This window comes from Halichoerus grypus, chromosome 6, assembly GCF_964656455.1.
Source record: "Halichoerus grypus chromosome 6, mHalGry1.hap1.1, whole genome shotgun sequence".
Classification (NCBI taxonomy): domain Eukaryota; kingdom Metazoa; phylum Chordata; class Mammalia; order Carnivora; family Phocidae; genus Halichoerus; species Halichoerus grypus.
The window spans coordinates 151,611,299-151,635,726 of record NC_135717.1 but is presented as its reverse complement, the minus strand read 5'-3'; the positions used below and the strand labels follow the sequence as shown (position 1 = coordinate 151,635,726).

Sequence of the window (24,428 nt, the reverse complement as noted above, 5' to 3'; positions counted from 1 at the left end):
GGGGAGGCAGAGGCCTAAGGAAATGGTGTCAAACAGTTACTGTGGGGAATTTGGTAAGGAGCCAGCTAGAGATGAATCAGTCCACCGTTGTGATTTTGGCGTTTCTGGAACGCACCTACCGAGGCTCGCTTGAATGGAAACTGAAAGTCGCCTATACCTATGGCCTGAAATAGTAAAACCCAGCTCATCCTCCCCTGCTCCAGTTAACACAAATTGCTCACCTACCGTCCCATCCCCACTTCCTACCGCAGACTCTCCAGTTCACACCCACTCCAGTCTGCAGACACTGCTCAGTCAGAGGTCGTCCAGGCAACCCGAGCAACTGCTGCCTCCTCTCACTTCTCATTCTTAACTGCCGTCCCTAGAGAATCAATATCCTCTTTCTCCCTGAAGCTTTCTTCCTCACCTTCTCCCCCTACGTTTTGCACACAAATTCCTTCCCATTTTTGCGGGTCTCTTTTTAAAAGTCACCAACTCAGAGACAGCTTTCCTGAAACCGTAACAGAAGGTTCTTTCCTCTACTGTGTTCTTATAGAATTCCTGCCCTTCTACTGCTGTAATATATAAAAAGGAAGAAAGAGACCCGTTGCTTTGCTCATTTTCTGGGTCCCCAAGTAGCTCATAAGCTTCCTGAAGCCAGAGATCCAGCATTTAACACGAAAAGGATCACATAGTAGGTGCTCCATAAATATTCGCAGAATGAAAGAATGGACAAATAAATGAATTAATTAACTTTGCTTCACCTCTGTTGTCTTCCTACCTCTTCTTGCCACTTTGGTTTCTTCCCCCTGTCTGAAAGTGGCAGACGGACGCATCTCCACACCCAGGGTCCAAGTGTAACCTTCGGGCTGTCAGTTCCATTTGCTCTGGGGTCCCTTCCTCCTTCAGGCCCCTCTGGTCCCCTAGGTTGTCTTGTGCAAGCATACCATCCAATTCTGTTCTTCCATGTCCTGGTTTACCCACCTTTGAGAACCTTCCCTCATGGACACATCTATTACTCTAGATCCAGAAAAATTTCTTATAATTTCAAATACTTCCTAGAATACACTCTCCAGTTTCCCGACAGACACAAACATGAAACCTAATGAGGGCTAAAAAGATGACCTGATCTAGAGGCAGCCCCGGAAACTGCAGTCATGATGTGTGAGGTGGGAAGCAGACTTAGCTCCAGCGGCCATAATGGCTGGCACGGGGCATCCACGTAGCACAGAATGGTTGCTACTCATGAGTCAGGTGGGGGTTTTCTGGAACTATTTCTTCCAGCCTCAGAGTAAGCTGATAAGGAAGCCTCCTGGAGAGACATCTGCTTAGGAGTGTGGCCTCTGGAGTCAAATACATAGAGGGAAATGCCAACATCACCTCTTACGAGCAGAGTGACCTTAGTCAAGCTGTTGGATCTCTCTGTAGCTGTTTTCTTAGCTGTGAACCGGGGGGCAGCAACTGTCCTCAAATCCTGGGGTGGTTGTCGATGTTAATGACATGGTACAGAAAGCCCTCAGATCTGTGCCTGGTACATCGTAAGTGCTCTCATGGGTTAGCTTTTAGTGACGGGAGAGAGTCCAGTCGTAGCAGAGGGCGGACGAGAGAGAAGTGGGGTAGGGAGCCTGCAGCGTCCAGGTGTGCTGCCCGCAGGGCGGGTGCCTGGGCTGCGTGCATCCGAGCCAGAGACAGTGACGGCGCCTCGCTCCCTGAGCTGCTGGTCTGTAGGGCCGGGGAAGGCCCAGAACACGTGTCCTCCGAGCTGAGGTCCCCACCGACGTTCGCCTGAGTTCTCTGTGCACGTTGATGAGTTTCCATGCGGCTTGTGAGGTGCACTCTCATTCCTCACTGGGGTTGGAGCCCTTCCTGGACCCCTAGCGCTCTGGCTGCCTGGGTCTCCTCTTTGGTCAAGACCATACAGGTAAGGATAACATATGAGCCTCCCACGGATTCTGACAGGAGAAGGGACTGGGGGTGGCTCAGAGGTTCCAGTCACTCTACTGAGGAGAGGTTAAAGACAGTCTGTACTGCCATCTTAATCTTCCCCATCCCCCTCTGCCTGTACCCCTTTGTGTCTTATGAAATCAGGATTTAGGGTTATTACGGAACTCTGCAGTCAGCCCACACCTACGTCTCCCGAAGTTTTGTCTATGACCATCATACCAGTATCTTAAATGCCTTCAAAACTTGTCTCTCTGCCATCCCCCAAGCAAATCTGAGAAATCTGTGGAGTCTTTCTCTCCTGAACTTTGGCTTCCTTTTCCTCTGCTCTCACTTATCCCATAGTGAAAGCTCAGCGATGTTGGAAGCTCCCTTGCAAGGGAGCAGGAAGTCCCTGTGAACATGTCATTGGTTTCTGAAATGAGTGATAGTCCCTTCCCTGAAGTCCTACCTGCTTTTGTTTGGAGCAGTGTGTCTCAAATGTGCATACCAACCACCTCGGGAGTTTTGGTAAAATGCATATTATGATCCTGGAAGTTCTTTGTGGGGCCCGAGAATCTGCCGACGCTATGGGTCCTCGTGTCAATTCGTGACACTTTCTAATTTTGTCATGTAGCTTGGTGCTATCTATGCCATTTCTCCCACTGTATTTTGAGCTAGTCGAGGGTGGCATCAGTACGTTAATGCATCTTTATATCCTCCTAAGTGCTGAGTATATTTTCTGGTTTCTGGTGCGCATTAAATATCTGTAGCATTCATGACAAATGCTTCAGAGTTCTACCTCATTGCAGACTGGGCTTACAGACAGAACTTCCCTTCTCCCTGACTTTTCCTTGATTGGTATCCCGTGTCACTTCCACTAAATCCTGGAACCTCAGTCCTGGGCCCAGTCTGTCACTAGAAAGAAGCTCCCTCATACTAACATGTTAACGATTTGAAGTATGACTTATCTCACAAATATCTGACGGAAAAAAGATCATCCGAGAGGTCAGTGTTTAACATACACGATACACCGTGGTCTATGCAATGTTTCTCGTGTTCCTCTAGGTAATTAATTTTATTGTCTCTTGCTGAGTACCAGCTCTTCTGGGTCTATGTGAACTGTAGGAAACACTTGCCCTCTGCGGAATGTTACTTAGAACTTTCATCAACTGGAGATCTTTAATTACACAGATGTCAGAATTGTTGAGACACTTACTATTCTTCTTCTACCTTTGCTTCTGAATAACCACTCGCCCACGTGGCAACCTGGAGTGGCTATTTATGATTCGGGCTTCACAAGTTCCTACTATCCTGGCACCTCAGTGAGCATGCTGATTGTAGTTCTCTTCATGGTCCAGCGTGGCATTATATGATAGGCGCAGTCTCGGAACATGGCAAACAAAAACAAAAACAAAACCAAAAAACCAAAAAACCCCCAAACCCCTAAACATTTCTAATCCTTTCCAGTGGACTTGCTCCCTCTGTTCTGCCCCTGCTTCTCCTGGGAGCTTGAGCTGCCTTCTACTGCAGTTGTTGCTTCTAGGCATTGGTGGGCTTGGTGGTCAGTGCCCAGCCAGCTCTCCACCCAGGATTCCATGTCCACGGGCTCAACCGGTGCTGGCGAGGGAAGGAAAAATCAGCTCATTTTAGACGGGAGCTCACTTACTTTCATTTTCTTTACCATCTGGACTTTGGATTGCTGGAGAGACTTTCCGGGCCCTCTGTGGGGCCTCCTTCATCCGTGGGTCCCTTTGCCCACAGCAGTTCCCCAACCTCATGTCCTTTCTGTGGCACATGCCTCTGTAACAGTAAAGGGCATAAAGGACTGGGTTCTCATGATGGGATTCCAGGACCTTTAACACGGAAGCGTAGGACATACTTGAACAGAGCTCTTCCTAGGTCCTTGACCCCATTCCACGTAGCCGATCATTCCCTACACCTATGCCTGAGTTGTGCCCTGACCGGGGCGGGGGGGGGGGGGGACCTTATTGGATGACTCATTACTTTGGGCTCTGCTTTGTCATCATAGCCTCATGTTGGCACAAAAATTTTCTGAGTGGGGCCCTTCCTCAGGTTACAAACAGCCCCTCACCTCGAACTGCTGATGGGTAGAGCTGCGTGAGATGTTGTGGCATGTGGGGCAGCATGCCAATGGAACGTCACGGATTGAGAAAGAGAGGCCTTCCGTGTCTCTCTTCCTTAGAGATTCCCTGCCCATTACCTCAATCCTCCAGTGTCTGCCTTAGTTTTTATTCTGGCCACGTTAGTAATTATTTGCCCTCACACAAAACACACGCATCTTTGTGCATCAACATCATACTTTATTCTCTTCTGTGGTAGAGGGTGAGGCTGTCACTGGCTCATTTAAAAAGAACATGTTCAAGGTGTGGCCAAAGGCTCACGTGAAACCCTAGAAATTGTAGGTGGAATATTTCACAGCGTGTTTGGGGGAGGCCATTGGGGGGAGGATTATTAATAGTCTGGAACAACAACGATCATGTAGGCTGTTTCAGAAATTAATTTAATGTGAAAATAGAGGTCATCTGACTTGCTTAAGTGTCAGGACAAGGCGCATGTGGGCCCACATTTGGCTTTAATTTCCCTTTGAAGTTAATGGGTGTGGCAGGTGCTTATCTGATCACGACATTTGGACCAATATGTTTTGCACATTCAGGACTTTGTAATGAGATGCGGTGTTTATTTATGTTCCATACTTTTACCTACAGGCTGCAAAAATACCCTTTGCTCAACCCTGTCTAATCACTGCCAGTGTCAACAGTCAAAGCTAGTGACAGAAGGTAGGTTTATGGGGTAGTAACCCTTCCCAGTTGGCATAAAAGATCTATTCGCAGAAGAAAGGTTTAAGCAATCATGTGAACTTCAGTCTGAATAAGGGAGCTTCTGTGGCTTAGTGATTACAAAGTAATGATCTTTTGGTCAGGTGAGGAGTGCATACAGGAGTGTGGGGTAGGTGGGGAAGGTTGCAGCTGATGGTTGTTAAATATATATAGAACATGAGTCTTGTCTCTTTCAAGGTAAAGCTTATATCCCTAAGTCTGGTGTCTCTGTCCACCAAAACACTCACTGGTCACTCCCTAAATTAATTTCTATTTATCAAACATTTACCAGATACCTACTAAATTCCAGGTGTTGGGTTAGCCTTGGAGAGTCAAAGAGTAAAAAGATGTGGGGCTGAGCTTTAGGATTTCTGTATTTCATTCTGAATCCCTACATCACAGTTTGTCTAGAGTGTGATTCCCAAACCTGGCTACTAGTTGGAATCACCACTGTAGCTTTTAAAATACTGATGCCTAGATCTTTCCCCAGATATATCAAAATCTGAATCTCTGGGACTGGGGCCCCCAAGCCTGTGTATTTAACAAGTACCTAAGACAATTCTTATGCAGGTCAGCTCTGCAAAAGTCTGCAGATCTCAGTCTGGGGACCACTCACCTATACTGCTTGCTTGATACATAACAATGTTACAGGTCTTTTATTAGTTGTTTCATATGTCAAACTCGTACAACCTGATTGAAAATTACTTGAAGAACTATGACTTCCTATATTCTCAAAACACATCATAGTATTGTGTGCAGGCCTTGGATAAATCAGTGTTTTTTAAATCTTGAGTGCATATTAGAATTTTTTGGAGAGCTTTTAAAAATGCTGAGAGTAGGAGCCCCTGCGTGGCTCAGTTGGTTAAGCGTCTGACTCGTGATTTCGGCTCAGATCATGATCTCATGGGTTGGGAGATCAAGCTCCATGTCGGGCTCCGTGCTCAGCAGGGAGTCTTCTTGAGATTCTCTCCCTCTTTGCTGCCCCCTCAAATAAATAAATAAAACTTAAAAAAAATGCTGGTACCAGGTCCTTATTCCATGCCAACTAAATTGGAAACTCTAGACACTGAGTCCTGGGCAATGACATTACCAGAAAAAAACCAAACAAACAAACAAAAAAAACTCGTGTTGATTCTAATGTGAATCCAGAGTTGAGACCCATTGGAATAAATGTTTGCTGTTGATGAGAATAAACATGTGGAATTACTATCTTCCTGGAACCAGCATGCATCTTTTGATTAATTTTTTACATTTGTGTGGTTATTTTCAGCTTTCAAAGCTTTTATCCGTCCACATACAATGTTGTGAACCACTGGACGAGACCTTAGAGATGGTTTATGCCAGGGGTCAGGTAACATTTCTGTGAAGGGCTAAGATAGTACATATTTTAGGCTTTGTGAACCTTATGTCACAACTACTCTGCTGCTGCTGTAGAATGAAAGCAGCCATAGACAATATGTAAATGAACGGGCGTGGGTGTGTTCTAATAAAAGCTATTAACAAAACAGGTTGGAGCTGGATTTGCCCTCAGGCTGTTATTTACTAAACCCTGGTCCATACCAGCACTCTAATTTTACAGATGAGGAAACCGAGGTCCAATTGGTGATGTGCTTGGACTCCTATCTTATGGCCAGGGAAAGGCAAAAATGAGCCTGAAGTTTAGGTACGTAGACTTAAAAAACCTAAAATGAACCCAAACAAAGACCCGTAATAGGTGAGTAGTGTTTTTAAAAATTGAAAACATTGCAGTTTTTCTCCTGCTTGCCGTCTGTGTTTGCCTGGCCTCGTTGTGCTACGGTGGCTGTGTCCATGTTTATGCGTGTAGCCGGACTGCAGCTGCTAGACACTAGAGTCTGAACTTGTCCAGTGTTGTCCACGAGCCTGGGGCAAAGTAGCGCCCAGTACATGGGAGTGAATTGAATGCATGGGAGCCGAGAATTTGGAGCTCAGTCTCAGGTGTTTATTTCAAGGCTACCTAACCCTGCCCTGCTCACTGACTTCCTTAACTATCTTTTGTTAATGTCTAGCTTACTAGGCTGTGCTTGTGCTCTTTGTAACTTCCAAATAATGTTTACATACGATAGAGAATGTTTTAGGGTTGTGGCCATGGCTAAAGCAAAGGTCAGAAGTCCAATTATTTTGACCTTCATGCTTTGCCAAAAAACTGAATGAAATCAATTTGACCACTATTCTCCATGAAATTGTTTTATCTTCACTTTTTCCTCTGTTCAGGCCTGTAGGACGGGACACATTTAATATGTTTCTCTCATAGATTACAGCCAGAAACCTTCCTCCCTCTGCCCTCCACTCCTGTGCAGACTCTCCAGTTTGAGGGAGGGACTGTTTACAGTTGGGTGAACCGTGGACTCTCCCTTCTTGATTCAAGCTCGGCAAATGGGTAAGAAAAACCTGCAGAACCTGTTCAGCAATTTCAGACTATAAGCAAGCAATCCAAAGGGAAGAGGGAGTAGGTATTACTTTACGAATGCAATTAAAGTCTTCTCTCCCTAAGTTGTCTGCACAGCAGGTTGAATGCAGCCTGAGAAAGGTGCTCATTGACCAGACAGGTTTGCTGCTTAGCATGCAAGCCGTGCCATCCTGGTTGCAAAGTCTAATGGGCTATTCTCCTACGTCCTTCACTTTATCAACATAAGTTTTTCACACACACATAATGTCTCAGCATGCAAGACGGAATGTTATGGTCTTATGAGGGAAAGAACTTTTAAAGATGATTTATTCTGGGGAAAAGTGGGTCAAATGCTTGGGAAATAAATGAAGAGGAAAATTTAGCCAACAAATACAAGATATGACTCTAATGTTATATGATTTTCATATCCATTGTACCGAACCCCATTATTTGATTTAAAATTTTGTACCATGATTGATAATTTGGGAGATACAAAAAAAAAAAAAAAAAAGAAAAAGAAAAAGAAAACAACATAGTTTCTGTCCTCTACTAGTTGACAATTATTTGAGGCGAAAGAACAATAATTGTGTATGTTATTGAATGAATAACATACACATTTTAAAAAAATGACAGAGATCCCAGAGGAGTAGACTGGCAACTTTTTACATGGATTCAGAGGAGAGGATGGCTGGGGGAAGGTATTTGATTAAGTCTTGAAGGACTGATTTGGATAGCAGAGTGGAGGGTAAGACACGCCAAGCTAGAGGCCGAGTCAACAGAGACAGAAGTGAAGCACGCAATCTGGCTGGGGTAGTTAGCATTTTCCCAGGGCGTGGAGGTACCTTGGTTGTAGAGTAAGGTGGAAGCGGCTTGTGGAAAACCAAATAATGTCGTGGTAAAATCTGTGGACCTGGATTCAAATCCCAGCTCTGCCACTCTCCATCCATGACTTGGGGAAAGTAGCTTAATCTCCCTGAACCTCAGGTTCCTCTTCCGTAAAATGAGTATCTATCTCGTAGGTTATTTGAGGATTAGATGAGATAATCCATGTTAAACTCTGTGCATGCTTAGCAAACAATAAGCACCCAATAATAATAGCTATTGAATTATGGTAGATCTTGAAGGTCAAAGGGAATCATAATTTCCCAGACATGTTGGTACTTATCTTTTTAGGGCATTTGCTTTGTGACCTAAAAAATCTCTTTTCAGACTAGTACTTCTATCCACTCTTTTTTTTTTTTTTTTTTAAAGATTTTATTTATTTATTTGAGACAGAGAGAATGAGAGAGAGAGCACATGAGAGGGGGGAGGGTCAGAGGGAGAAGCAGGCTCCTTGCCGAGCAGGGAGCCCGATGCGGGACTCGATCCAGGGTCTCCAGGATCATGACCTGAGCCGAAGGCAGTCGCTTAACCAACTGAGCCACCCAGGCGCCCTACTTCTATCCACTCTTATCCCTAATTTAAGCAAGACTGTCCCCATCATGGAGAGCTGCCCCGTGAGATCACTGCAGGACGCTCTGAGACTAAACATTGGACTGGCCATTATGAACCAGGACTTAGGAGTTCTTTTTCTTTTTTTTTTTTAGTCGAATATTTTAATGAGGAAAGTTAAGGGGATTTTAAACAGAAATAGACTCAGAAGAGAATCCATGAGACTTAAAGAACAATCATTGCTTACCACAGAGAAGTTGATTTAAGAGGACTTCATTCATAATACATAAATATACATGAACAACTATTAGGCTGAATATATAGACAAGCTCTTGTCCCCCTCTTGTGAAGATAATAGAAGAGAAGTTGAACTCAAGTGATATTTATAAAAATTAAAAATAAAAATTAATTTTAAAAAGACGATTGATTAAATCATGACACAATATAATTTTTTTAGTCAAAATGAAGTTACAAAGATTGTATTTATTGGCATGATTTTTTTATTGCCAAACTGTTTATCAAGTAACCATTAAGAGATTATTTCTTCTCTAAATAATTTCCTTTTCTTAATTTCTTAATTATATAAATTTCCAATTTTAGGTACGATAGTAAGCTTTCAAAATATTTTTTTCTTCAAAGTTTTTATTAAGTTCCATACAGTGTAATATTAGTTCCAGGTGTAGGATTTAGTGATTCATCACTTACATACAACACCTGATGCTCATCACACGTGCCCCCCTTAATACCCTTCACCTGTTTAACCCCAGCCCCCACTCCCCAGCAACCCTCAGTTTGTTTCATATGATTAAGAGTCTGTTTTCTGGTTTGCCTCTCTTTTTTTCCCCCCCTATGTTCATCTCTTCTGTTTCTTAAATTCCACATATGAGTGAAATCATATGGTATTTGTCTTTCTCTGACCTATTTCACTTAGCATAATATGCTCTAGCTCCATCCACGTCATTGCAAATAACAAGATTTCATTCTTTTTTTTTAAGATTTTATTTATTGGAGAGAGGGACAGGGAGCATGAGAGGGGGGAGGGTCAGAGGAAGAGGCAGACTCTCTGATGAGTGGGGAGCCTGATGTGGGACTCAATTCTGGAACTCTGGGATCATGACCTGAGCCAAAGGCAGATGCTTAACCCACTGAGTCACCCAGGCGCCCAAGATTTCATTCTTTTTGATGACTAAGTAATATTCCATTGTGTGTGTGTGTGTGTGTGTGTGTGTGTGTGTGTGTGTGTACCACAACTTCTTTACCCATTCATCAGTCGATGGACATCTGAGCTCTTTCCATAACTTGGCCATTGTTGATAATGCTGATATAAACATTGGGTTGCACGTATCCCTTCAAATCAGTGTTTTTATATCCTTTGGGTAAATCCCTCGTAGTGCAATTGCTGGATGGTAGGGTAGTTCTATTTTTTAACTTTTTGAGGAACTGCCATACTGTTTTTCAGAATGGCTGCACCAGCCTGCATTCCCACCAGCAGTGTAAGAGGGTTCCCTTTTCTCCACATCTTTGCCAACATCTGCTGTTTCCTATTGTTTCTGTTATTAATTTTAGCCATTCTGACAGGTGTGAGGAGATACCTCATTGTGATTTTGATTTACATTTTCCTGATAATGAGTGATGTTTAACATCTTTTCATGTGTCTGTTAGCTAGCCATCTCTGTCTTCTTTGGAGAAATGTCTGCTCATATCTTCTGCCCATTTTTTTAACTGGATTATTTGTTTTTTGGGTGCTGAGTTTTATAAGCTCTTTATATATTTTGGAAACTAACCCTTTATCAGATATGTCGTTTGCAAATACCTTCTCCTATTCTGAAGGTTGTCTTTTAGTTCTGTTGATTGTTTCCTTCGCTGTGTAGAAGCTTATTATCTTAATGAAAAGACTTGGGAGTTCTGAGTGATATAACGGACACATTCTCTGTACCTTTGATTATCTAGCTATCCATCTATAAAATATCCTTTAGTGCTGATACAAGGAGAGAATCAACATCTTCCCACCATCATTTCCACTCCCTGAAAGGTATGAAATTCAAAGAAAAATATATCTCTTTGTACACTTTATTGCATGTGGGCTAAACCTCACCTAAAAAATTTAAAAGGAAAAAAATAAATAAATTAGGGTAGGAGTATTCCAAAGAACCCATAAGATGTCCCCTAAAGAAAAGGTTTATAGGTGAGGAAACTGAAGAGCACAGCATGCTCAAGGTCACACAGAGCAAATCTCCTAATGTAAATTGGAGGGCTCCTGTCCATCATACTGATCCTACTTGCTGATTTATAGAAGTATTAGCCATTTTATTTTCCCAATAATTAGGACCTCAGTTAGGACAGTGAGTAACACTCATTATTGGGTCCAGAAAAAATTATGCCAAGTAAAGATTATGCATGGAATATTTGTTATGTGAAATGCTGCCCTTCATAAATACAGAGACCCCAGGGGCTGTGTTCCCCTTCCCGGGACTGCCAATGTGTCTACATTGCTGGGAGCGCCTCCCACCAGCCCACATCTATGGGCTGCTCCTTTGAAGGGCCTTTCATGGCTGTTTGATGGCTGTGAAACGTCATTTAGAAGAGAGGTCTGTGTCTTTTTGTTGTTGATCCTTAGCCTCCATGGAGCCCGAGCCTCCGAGGAGTCTGCTTTCATGCCATGTGCAGAGAAAGGTTTTGCTCAGCCTGAGCTGGTCTGGAGCTGGTTGCCAGGGCCAGCGTGTGCTGACTTCCACTGTGTCTCCCGGCAGTGCCGTGGGGTCCTTTTCTTCGTATCTGCCCGCCCCCCACCGGAGCAATTCTTCCCGGAAAGCTTCGTATGTGCTCCCCTGCGGGGCTGCGGGTTGGTGGCTTGGGGTCGTATACCCCGCGCCCTCTCTCCCCTTGCACCTGAGCTGTTTGAATCCGATTTCCAGAGCAATTGCTCTTTGGCTGCACACTGGGGCATCCTCTTGAGGTTACTCTGTCCCGTGCTGTTTGGACAGCCTCGAAAAGTCCCTCAGGAAGCTTATCAGATGGTCTGGTGGGAATGGCAGGTTTTCAACATCATCTTTACTATTGGGTTTCTCTGTAAAAAAAAGTGTAAGACAAATATACTCTTTACCAAAGAAGTGTGGTTTTATTAGGAGGGTTCAAAGGAGCCTCCCTGGGTAAACAGCTCCCCTCCCACTCTCATGTGGCAACTTCTTTGTTTGCTTTGAACCTGGGTAGGTGAGCCTAGGTGGTTTGATCAGCTCTCTTCTCCCCCTTTCGTCTCCCTTGGTTTCCGATTCTCACACAGTGGCCGGGCAGTGCTCAAGGTAAGCTTCTGAAGGTATCTGGACACCCGAAGACCCTGAGCGGGCACAATGACCACAAAACAAGAAATGATGTCTGAGAGACATTGACCTGGCCTGAGGTCTGGGAAAACTTGACACAATAATAACCATTAGCAAGGACGGAGCATTTCCTGTGAGTCAGACCAGAGATTAGCAGTTTACAAGGGTCATATTATTTGATGCTCGCAACATTCCAGGACGTTGTTTCTTCTATCATTCCCATTTTACAGATGAGAATAGTGTCGCTCTGAAAGGCTAAGTGAGTTTCCTGAAAGCACGTAGTTACTGTCAGAGTCAAAATTTGATCTTCAGGGCTGTTGGACCCTGGCGCCTGTAACTTTAACCACTATGTTATAATGATCGAGTTCTGGTGTGTAGAGACGCTTGCCAGTTTTAGGAATAAACTGTATCTAGATATAAATAATGCACAAATATGGGTGTGTCTAGTTCATGGACACATTCCTGTCAAACTCCAAAGGATAAGAGGTTATCCTTGTGACTTCGATAGGAAACAGAAGACAGTTTGTAAAGTTTCTTGGGTAATTCTAGGTATTTGGACACCTGTTCATTTATTCTGGGATTCTGTGGTAGGGTGAGGGGAACACGGGGAAGGTGAGGTCATTATTGCAAAAACCATTTCCTGAGGGTTCGACTTCAGGAAATGCTGGGGCATTAAAAATACCAGTTGTGTGGGAGCAGTGGTAGAAGCATGACTCATGTTCAACAATGGTGTCTATAGGTCACAAAGGATCTGGGGAACACAGGGGATATTCATGCAAGATTGTGTTTGTGGGCGGTTCATGGTGACATTTTTAGTAGGCTGAGCAGCACGGTCAAATTCTGAGAAGAGTGACATTTAAAATTTTCCATGGAAATGCGAAACTTGACTCATCCATCTATACATTGATGCATAATCATCAATGGCCCTCCTACTAAGTGCGTGGCCTTGCCCTGGGTGCTTGCGGGTGATGCAAGAGGGAGGGACAGCATGGTCCTTGCCCTTCGGTGCAGTCTTTAGGAATTGGTGACAGTGAAACAGGCTGTTTTCTCCAATTCTTTTTTTCTTTGCCTCATGACACTTTGATTAAAAGAGGACTAGTTCTTAAAGAAAAACATTTTGTATTACTTTCCAACATAAATAATCTCCAAAAATCTGGTCTGGTGACTCTCAGGTCTTCGGACCGGGAGGCTGTGATTGTCAGGAGGAGAGAATCAGGTGCTCGGCCTGGTTGAGATACTTTTGGTCACTATAGAACGAGGTGGGGTGGAGAGAAAAGGAATTGTTCATTGACTGCTCATGTTCTTTACCTTTGAGATGTGCCCAGAGGATTTTTGTTTTGCTTTGTCTGATGGTTTAAGATTATATTTTTATATAAAATTGGATACATACTGGAGTATAATAATATAATGATGACACGTGAAACCACCATATAACCTAAGGACCAGACTAGTATCAGTAACTTGTATCTCCCTGTGTGTTCCTCCCCTGACTCTAACCAGCCCCTCTTGCCTCTTTTCCCAGAGGTAGCCACCACCTTGGAATTTGTATTTACTAGATAGAGCATAGACATTTCAAATCTGCCCATCTGTCTGAGATGCTGTGTGTGAGGGAAACAGAGAAATAGCTTAGTGTCCAGGGCTCACTTCGCTGCTGCCGATAGATCTGTGACTGTGTTTGTTTCCAGACAAGGGCACGACCTCCACACAGATGCAGTCCCTCCTGAAGAGACTGCACAGCATGGAGGTATGAGTATGGACCCGAAGTCTGCTAGATCTGGCTTCAACTCTCGCCTCCGTTGGCGGAAAGCAGCGGTGTGACCTCAGGCTAGTAACTTAATCTCGCGGAGCCTCAGTCCACTGCAGATGAAGGGAGGAGTACCTGCATCTCGTAATGGAGGTGAGAATGAAAGGAGTAAGTGCATGGCAACTGCTTGGTACATGGTCAGTACTCCATGACAGGTAGTCAAAGGAAAAACGAACCCTTTGGAATACTGTGCAGTGACCTACTATTACTAAGAAAATACACAGATTCCAAATTTGGTCATCTATATTATTTCTTCTGTTTTTTTACTCTCCCTTTTTATGGCCTTTCTCTCACTTTCCCCCACTGGGTCTTAACATGTTGGCCGGTATTATCTATAAGTCATCAAGAGAAAAGTAACCGGAACAGTAGCTATTTTAGGGAAGATGTGATATGATGAAATTCAAGGTGAAAGTGTAAATGCTTTAGTAGTGAGCAAACATAATGTAAATTAAATATAACCATAAGGACCAATTTAATCCTTTTTCTGTGTTAGTAATACCTGATCAACAAAATTCGTTATAATTTTTTCAAGTACGTTAATACAAGTAAAACAATTTTTTAAAAAGTGTCTTTATTTTTCCCATAGTAAACAAAACTTTTCTTCCTCTTAGGAAAACTTTGTGTCTGAATAATACATATAAAATGTATATATATATGTGTATATGTGTACTTACTAAGTTTCCAAGTTCCTTTTTCTAGACTTGACAAAGAAAGGGGTATTCAGCTGTGAACTGCTGCTTATGAATTACCTACAAAAAAATTTTAGTTTTTTTTTTCAATTAACTGAGCTCATTCATTCAATAAAATAGTCAGCAAATATTTATTGCATAATTATGAAACACGTGTATTTTTAGGGGTTGGAAATAAGTCATAAATGCCAGGAGACATAAAACTGTAATGGTTTTCAAGTTGGATTTTAATCACAAAGTAAGTACATTTAAGAACTATCCATTTATAATAGAAACATTAGAAATTTAGGAATAGAAAAATAGATTTTCTTAATAGATAAATAATGTACTCTGATGGAATTAAAATGTCCTGGGTGTTGTGAGTACCAGGCACTTTACATATGATGTCTCAGTTAGTCCTGTAATGCTGATAAGTGTTCATACCTTGTCTTGTTGGTGAAGAAATTGGGGTGCAGAGAAATTGTGGGATTTGTTCTGTGTTTCAAGCTAGTAAGAGACATCATCAGTACAAAGCAAATGTCAAGTCTTGTTCCAAATTGTCCTTTCTCCTGTTAGAAACTTCCTCTTTTAAATCAGTAAGAAAATAAAATGACCATTCTTGTATATGTTCAATGTTGTTTTTCAAGTTCTGGTCACTGCAAGGGGATATTAAGAAACTAGAAGAATTAATATTTGCAACAAAATTAAGATGTCATTTTTTTTTAGATACTGTGATTGTCTTCTAACTAAAAGGAATAATCTGAAGAAAAATGTATAGGCCTCAAGAAAGCAAAACAATGAATGCAAAACAAGTATCTATAAATGACTAGAGCTCTTTATCCCATGTCAGAATAATCACATGATGTCTAAATGATTTAAGAATAAGTATTCGTATAAGAGAGTTGCACGTCTTATTTAATATAAACAAAAGTGTAAAACTTTACTGAATATTAAAGATGATGAATGGAGAGGCATATTGTTGTCCTTGAAAGTAATAATAAATCAGAAAGGCTTCTATTTCTTTCAATCAGTTTATAGGTTGAGGATAACCTGACTCAAAAATCTTGATAAGATTTTTGAATTTGATGAGTGTATTTTGTATGTGCAGAAACAGATCCTATTTATTCAGCACTTACTATACGGCAGGCACTATGCTAAAGGACTCACATACAGTAAATAACTCATTTAATCATCATAGAAAACAAATACATGTCTTTATTATCCTCATTTTACAGATAAGGAAACTGAGGCCAAGGGAGGTTAGATAACTTGGCCAAGTCCACATGATGACTAATAAATTGCTGAGCCGTGGTTCAAATCTCTGGTGCCCATGCACTTAACACCACCATGCTTGATTAAGAACATTAACTAGTATTTTGCAAAATGGAACATTAAAGTAGAGCTAGGTCTTCCCTGAATAAGCATGTAGATAAATGGGACAGCATAGTTCAGAAATGAGCATACCATGTTTAAGGATATAATAGATAACAAGAGAGATCTCAAAAGAACAGCAAAGAATTATTTGATACTCTTTATTTAGGATACTTAACTAACATTTTTTTTTGGAAAAAAAATCAATTTAATACCCCAATTTCATACCTCCCTGATCAAAATACATTTTAACTGGCTAACGTGATAGATAATAGAAAACTTAGCAGAAAGTAGAAGTTATTGCCGGACAGATATCTGGAGAAGCCATTATTTTTTCTTTTTTTCCTTTGAAGTGACAGAAGAAATCACAAAGGAAAAGACTGACAGATTTGGCTACATAAAAAATTGTAAACACATGTACAACAACGAGAACAAAGTAACTTAGGTCAGCAGATGGGAAAGGATCACATCAAACATGACACACAGAGGCTATCATCTGTGATGAACACCTTCAAAGGAGAAGTGAAAGCAGTGGACCGGTTCTTCTCCACGTGGGGGCCGTGGGAGCAGAGGAAGACCCACTTCCAGGTGGGAGTGGGGTTGGTGTGGTGGGGATCCGCCTGGGATCTCCCCATTGCACTTCCCATGCACAGGGAGAAGGGGGCTGACCTGACGCTCGCCTCAATCTGGCAAGGCTCTGGGGACTGATGAATTGGAATGGCCCGAGGGGAGGGCAGGATGTGGTCACCCAGGCAATCTGTCTTCTACCAGGCTCTTTTCATCAGAAGGGAGAAAGGAAGAAGGAAGAACAAAGAGGATACAGCTCTGGATGTGCAAAGTATTGGGAGAGCTGTCCTAGAAAATAAGCTCAGTGACAAGGACAGAAATTGCTTCCCCAGGCAAAGAAGAAGACGGGGACAGTGTCTCCCAAAGACCCACTGGAAAGTGGAGGGTCTGCAAGCAGGGGAAACAGGATCCCATGGCAGGTGGATTTTTCTTAGCTGCGAGTAAATTTTTTATGGGGTGGTGACAGGGCAGTGATTTCTGAAGACAATCATCCCAGGACCCAGGAGGCCACATGGGAAGTTGGAGGGAAATCGAAGCTGCAGGGCATCTTATGAGACTTCACATTATGAACTCATGTAATACATGGAAAAAATGACACAAATCAGCAGTTCACACTACTGCAATGATAGGCAGCCAAGAAACACGGACTAGTGATCGCCTTCACATATAACCAAGAACATGAAGCCGAAGTGACACTGAAAATGACTTTATGTCTAGTAAACCGGCCTCCTTCCATGGAATCTAAGCTCCCTGAAGAGAATTTTGGGGTTTGATCACATAGCAGATACTCAATTAAAATGTATTCAATATAAACCACAATGCCTAACTGTCCCATTTGTGACAAAAGCTGGATAACTCAAACATTGCTGATGGTAGGCTAACTTAGTTCAATGTTTTGGGAAAACAAGAAGGCGGTGTATCATACCTATGCATCTGTTCAAGTCTTTGGAACCCATTAGCGCACCCTTGGAAATTTGTTCTGGGAAAATAATTGAACATCAAAACAAAGCTGTATGTATAAACTTCTATAATACTAGAAAAAAGTGAAAAAAAGAGAAAAAAAGATTAATAAACTACATATACCAATAAAATATTATTTATCCATTTAAGATGATAACGAAGAAGACCGTGGAAGTGTGGAGAAAGACTCCACAATAAGTGAATAAAGCGTAACAGTGAGGGGTCTCGCTGCTGCCTCCAATGCTCGTTATTCAAGCAGACCTTCCCTCTGCTCTGAATCTTCTGCTGTGGGTGCAGAGCCTGGAGACACCTGATGAAGCTTCCAGTGTCATCGCGGTGCTCCTGTGCCCACCAGTGAGACTGCTGGGCTGCTACTGGTATGAGGGGTGCTTCCTGCTAATGCCCCTGAAATCCCACCATGTCAGCACCCACTGCAGGGCCACCTCTCCCACACTGGTCCCCATCTTGTACAACCTTGCCTGCTCAACTGGGTAAGAAAACGTTAAATAGTAAGGAGGTTATGGTCACCTTCTTTCCATACGCCGTGCTCCAAATCATTGAACTCCTCCCTGCACTGTTGGACCAAAAGTAAGTGTCCACTCTCACTTGTTTAAGAGGGATTTTCTTAGGAGTTCTTTGAAGTTCCTCATGGAAATCAACCCCCAGTGGCTGTGAGTCTGTGCATGCCCCAGCATGTCTGAATCCTATGCTGGCAAGAACGACTTAGGTGCAAATTAGGACCACTGATACGAAAATAATTTTTTTGTTAAGTAGTGAAATGAGATATGTGCTTTTACTTGAACAATGTTCTTATATTTTGTACTTACACTTTAATATAAAATATAGAAAAATGAAAAAAAATCACTGGTATCTGTTAATTTTCTGGCAGTTCTTGAGTTACTATTTTGTATGTTGTTCTTACAGTTTTTAGTGTAATTTAAAAAAAATTATTAATATAAGGAAGGTTTGAAACCATCCACGGGTTTATAGAGAAAAAGTTGTTAATCTTCCCTATTCCATCCAATCCATTTTGACTCCTCTGAAAAATAAACAGTAGTTTGATGGATGCCCCTCCTCACATTTCTTTTTCTGTATGCTTAGACAATAAAACTAAATGCACGTTCTCATATATGGGGAAGCTGTGTGCTGATGAAATCAACTTATACACATAAATTTGACATTTGCTGTTTTTCACTTATTAATTCATCAGGACATCTCTTCTAGCCAGCTAATATAGATCCCACCAATTGCATCTATAGTAGCATAATATTCTGTACTATAAATGATTCATAGTTAATTCAAGTATTTCTCTATTTTTGAACAATCAACCAACCCATTTTTGCAATTACTCAAAAATGCTACAATAAATATTCTTACATATACATATTTTAAATAAATATACAGTTACAAACACACATATATTTACACATACACATAAAAAATTTTGGTGCTTTTGTTTCTTTCAAGTATGAAATTGACATTGTTTCATCATGTGTTTTACATTTTAAGATATGTTGCTATGTTTCCCAAAATGAAATGGTAATTTACAACTCCATCAGCCACATGTTGAGTGGGCACATTCGTTTCCTTACCTCTTCGCTGAAATTGAACATACCTTAATTTTTGCCAGTTTAATGGATGAAAAATGGAATCCCACCATTACTTTAATTGGCATTTCTCCAACTCTTGCTAGGTTGTATATATTTTCATTAGTTTACTGTCTTTTGAAATTCTCTTTCTGGTATATGTATTTGTTTATATATTTTTCCATTTTCCCTTTGGGGCATTAGTTCTCTGCTTGTGATTTTGTAGGAGTTTTTATCATATATGTTACAGTCTGTGATATAGGAGAGGAAAAATTGTTTCCCTGTACCCATCTTAGGTCTATTGGCTGAGGCCCTATAAATTAAACTGACAAAAGATAGGTTAACAAGAGGAAAAGAAAAGATGTTTACAAACATGTGAATTGCACATACACATGGGAGTATGCAGTGATGAGTAACTCAAAGAGGTGGTAAGAACTTGGCCTTACATAGCACCTCAATGAAAGAACAAAAAATTCTTGCAGAAGTGACTAGACAAAGGAAAAGGATTTTGGGGGGGAGCAACTGTTGGAAGATAAATACATGGGTGCGCTAATGGAAGATAGGGGCTAGTCAGTAAATTTTGTTATCTAGATTTCTTGGGTTTTGTCTCTGGACTGATAAGGGTCTGGCGTGTCTCCAATAATTAACTTCTGTCTTTCCTGGGGGGTGGGTCAGCTTTACAAATTTAAGTCTTGCTTTTATGCAAATAGGGGGAGAACAGAGAGCTTTTCTTATATCTGCTTTATCTCAATTGCCTTCACCTCCAAATAATCCTTATGCCAAAGTGACATATTTTATGGTGACATATTGTGCTACTCTTCAGTTGTTTACCTTTTAACTTTGCTCAGTGGTGTCACTTGTCATAAAAAAACTAAAATTCATTATTAAATAATGAATTGTTTAATTAATTAATGAATTGTTTAATTATTAATTAAATAATGAATTAATTAAAATACAGCTGTCATTTCCTTTATGATTTCTGAGTGTCCTAATTTGCTTTTAGGAAGACCTTCCTTCCCTAGATTATTTAAATTGTTGTCTACATTTTCTATTTTTTTGTTTTCCTGTTTACTTTTAAAATGTTTTCTGGGAATCCAGCTTCAATTTTCTTCTTCAATTTCTACTCTGTTCTTGGGTGATCTCATTTACTCCCACAGCATTAACTCCTGACGATACACCGATGTCTTCTAAATCCGTATTTTTATCTAATTCCATAACTCTTACCATATCTCCAGAGCGAGCCGCATCTACTCTCCAGCCTACTGAGTGTCTCGCAGGCACCAAACTGAACTCACGATTATACTCGCTATCCTCTCCTGACTTTAGGTTCCTGCCTCTCTAACCATGGATGGCACCACCATCGGCAAGTAACCCACATTAAGAAACCCAGAAGGGAAGTTTCAGTCCTCCTTTTCGTGTAACTCAAATGTTCAACAAACCTGGGGCACCAGGTGATTCAGTTGGTTGAGTGTCCAACTCAACTTCGGCTCAGGTCATGATCTCAGGGTCATGATCTCTGGGCCATGACATGGAGCCCTATGTCAGGCTCCACACTCAGTGGGGAATCTGCTTCTCTCCTTCTACAACTCCCTCTCCCTCTGCTGCTCCCCCTGCTCACTCCCTCTCTCTCTCAAATAAATAAATAAATAAATCTTCAAAAAAAAATGTTCAACAAACCTTCATCTCCTATTGAGTCTTTCCAGTTAATTTCTTTTGAATCTGTCCACTTCTCTTATTTCAACTACCTGGGCTACTGCAACAGCCTCCCAACTGCTTTTCTTAACAAATATTTTCCCCATCTGATTTAACACTGAAACTATCTTTGGAATTATTCTGAAATGCAAATCAGATTAGACCTCTATCTAAAATCCTTCACTACTTTCCCCTTTTAAGCAAGGTGTAAATTTTTAGGCATAGCCCAAAAAGCCACTCATGATAATAAACTCTTTGAGAGTAAGTCCACATCCTATCTCTTTTGGTATAGTAAAGAGCTTAGTACATATTAGTGGGATAAATGAATATATGAACACATTTCTGGAAAAAAGCTATCACATACATGTATTCCATTAGTGTCAAAAGCTAGAAGTAATTTTATATACCTTCTTTGTAGTAATTTGAGTAGTTTTCTATAAAATCATAAATAAGAACTAATGTTATAATGGATGTAATAAAAAAAGGAGGCTCAGATTGAGGAATTAAAATAAAATATTTTTTGAACAAATGCTTAAATGTGAAATTATTATGCTGATTTCATGTCTTGAAGGCTTTGATACATCTTTCCAAATTGCTTTTGTGAGGTTTTGTTCATGTTTGAAACACCTCCAGCTGCAAGTTAAAATCTTTGAACCTGAAGTATCATGATGTTTGCAACTAGCTTTCAAATAGTTCAGCAAGAAATTATGCATATTATATGTGTGTATGTACACATACATGTATGTATATACATAAACACACAGATATACATATGCATATATGGAGAGAGAAAGAGAGAGAGAAAATCAGTGTGGCAAATGATAACAACTGAATATAGTTGATATACAATATTCATTGTATTGTACTATACATTGAAATTTTCTGAAAATTCAAAAATTATCAAAAGAAAATATTAGGAAAAAGAGCCCCAGGAGCAGTGTTTGAAAACATGCATTTTAAAACAATTTCAACAGCCATAACGTTATAATAATTTAAAAAAATCTTCCTGATTCAGTAGAAGTCGTATACGATTCTATTTTTTTACTTCTTTAGCTATAAACATAAATATTTTTCATATGTTTATAAGAAATTTTATTTCTCCTTTCATGAGTAGTCTTTGTCCATATTTCTATAGGTGGTTTATTTCTTATGAGCATTTTATATGTAAGTATATTGATGCTTTGTAATATATAAACAGATAACAATGAAACATGTCATTATACAAGAATTTCATATATTATAAAGAAAGTACTAGAAACCAATGGAAAAGAAATGAATTGGAAAAGTTGGCGAACTCTCACACACACATAGAAGATTTTTACTGTATCTCACCCCAGGATAAATAGCAAAATCAATGTTGTATGAGTAAAAAGTTGATTGTAAGAAAGCGTGAAATCTTAAAACAGTTAAAACAAATATAAATAATTATTGGTTGATCTTGGAAAAGAACTTTCCATAAAAACAATGGAAGAAAAGATAAAGGAAAAACAGCCAATATATTCAATTACATACAAACTTAAACAAAAAAAAATACATAGACAAACACAAGAGTTGAAATCCTTAGTATAAATTCCTGAAATCAATAAAAACAATAATGTCACAATAGAGAGAAACATAAAGTTACCAAACCAGGAGGAAGAAAATTCAAGTCATGAAAGAAGAAATTTAAATGTCATAAAAGCATATGAGCAGATATTTCAAAACAGAATGCAAGGCATTGGTTCAGTTGGCTCAACGCAGTTGGTATGAGTGAGATTAAACCTCAGCTGACGACATCCAGAAAACTGGCAACAATTGTTTCAGAAATGCTAATATAACACTCAACTCTCTTTTAGCAAGAGCACAGCAGGCAAGAAGGGCAGATCCTCTAGCCGTAGTTGGCATTGGTCAGGCCCTTATTAGAGTAATGCAATCAATGTGGGGTTCCACCCTTTAAAATGCATGTGGAGAAACTAAGAGGCACTACCAAAATGATTACAGAGAAAATCAAACCAACTGGGGAAGATTAAGGGGATTGTATTTATTTAGTCTAGTGAGGTAAAAGCTAAATAGTGAATAGTTATTTTCAATTATATAAGTATTTGAAAAAAATGATTATCCTAAGGAAAGCTAGGTTATTCTATCTATATGATAGACAATAAACTAAGAGGAATATGGTTAAATTGTACCAAGAGACGTTAATTAACATCAAGCCTTGCAAAACTTCAGGGCAGACTAACAAAGAAACAAAGGAACCTCTGTCTTTGTATAACTTTCTGAGCAATTTAGACAACTGCCTATCTTGTGGCTTAGTTATAGAATGGCAGGTGGCTGGGTCCTTGATTAGAATTATAGGTTTATAGAATCTTAGAACTGAAAAATAGCCTCAGTAGATTAAAGTTTCTCATTTACATGTTTTGTAGATTTCTGTTGCCACCCACTCACCAATAACATATACAAAGAAAAGTATAGGATATGAAGCCTTGAAGGTTAGAGTTTTATCATGGTTGAGTGACTGGAACCTTTTAAAGCATCTGCTCAAATAATGTGAACAGATTTTAGTTATCTAGTATGAGAAAACAAACTGTAAATTAGGGCTGGGTAGGACTTTGATACTTAAGGTTTTTTTTTTTTTTTTTAAGTTTACAGATAAAAACTAGTCTTTCATTCAAGAAAAATGCATATAATTACATGCATCCATCCCGGTCCCTAGGCCCCCACATGTAGCGACCAAGGTGGAGGTAGTGGGTAGTGTGATATAGTGGTTAAAAGCACAGCACTTAGACTTAGATCTACATTGAAATAATCCCATTTTCACTTACCAGATTTACAATCTTAAGAATGTTAGTTAATTTCTCCACTTCTGTTTCCTCATTTCTAAAATGGGAATAACATAGTCTTCATGCAATTTTTTGATAAACATTAATTAACAAAAGGAAATGAAAAAAATTTAAGTAAATAGTTTGCTGTATAGCAGATGCTGTAGAACAGTGTTTTTCCAAATTCAAGTTGTGATCCACTGTAAGAATTTGGTAGTAAAATTGATTCAATGGGTAATGATTGATGTTAAAAAAATGAAAAAGTAAAAAATATTAATTGCACTTAGTAATCCTAAGTATTGCTTTGAATAATTTTTTTCCTGTTATATTGTATTTGTGTGTATGAGAGCATTGTGGAGAACTTGTATATTGGTAGTGATAGATATATAGTATTTCTTATTGCAGATCACGGTCAAAAGATTGTAGTCATTACATGTTATTGTTTTTGTTGTTTTTAATTTTATCCCTTTGTTTTATTTTTCTAGTGCTTTCTGTAGGACCTCAATATACATCCTCCACCTCACCACTGTCTAGTTTGAAATAACATGACACCACTTCATATATAAAGCAACAATGTGTGTGTTGCCTACATACAATGTACCTACACCAGTACACCTCTTACAGCAATATACCTCCATCCACCCTCTCGAAACTTGGGTGCCATGATCCTCATGTAGTTTTACTTCTACATGTTACAAACCCTAGAATGTACTGCCATCATTTTTGCTTTAAATGGTCAACATTCCACCAAATAAATTGAGAAAAAGGAAACAAACAAACTTCCGTATTTATTATGTCTGGTGAACTTTAGTGTTTCCTGTAGATCTGAGCCTCTATCCTCCACTAAAGGTCCTCCCTCAACCTAAAGAATCTCCTTTGGCATCCTCTGTCCTGTGAATCTGCTGGCAATAACCTCTCTCAATTTTGACAGTCTGAAAACATCTCTATCTCCTCCCCACAATTAAAGAGCATTATTGCTGGTTATAAAACTCCAGATCAACAATCTTATTTCTCAACACTTCAAAGATACTGTTCCATGACTATCTGGCCTACTGGGCTTTTGATGAAAAGTCAGCAATTATATCCAT

At 40.2% G+C, this 24,428-nt stretch overlaps 1 long non-coding RNA gene across 1 annotated transcript; it reads left to right on the top strand.

The window, feature by feature from the left end:
- Positions 1–6,282: 6,282 nt before the first annotated feature.
- LOC144382404 (uncharacterized) lies at positions 6,283–18,050 on the top strand. Its single transcript, XR_013449305.1, has 4 exons — positions 6,283–6,453; positions 7,012–7,137; positions 13,580–13,791; positions 16,091–18,050. It is a non-coding gene; the product is annotated as an uncharacterized LOC144382404 (long non-coding RNA).
- The last annotated feature ends 6,378 nt before the right edge of the window (positions 18,051–24,428 follow it).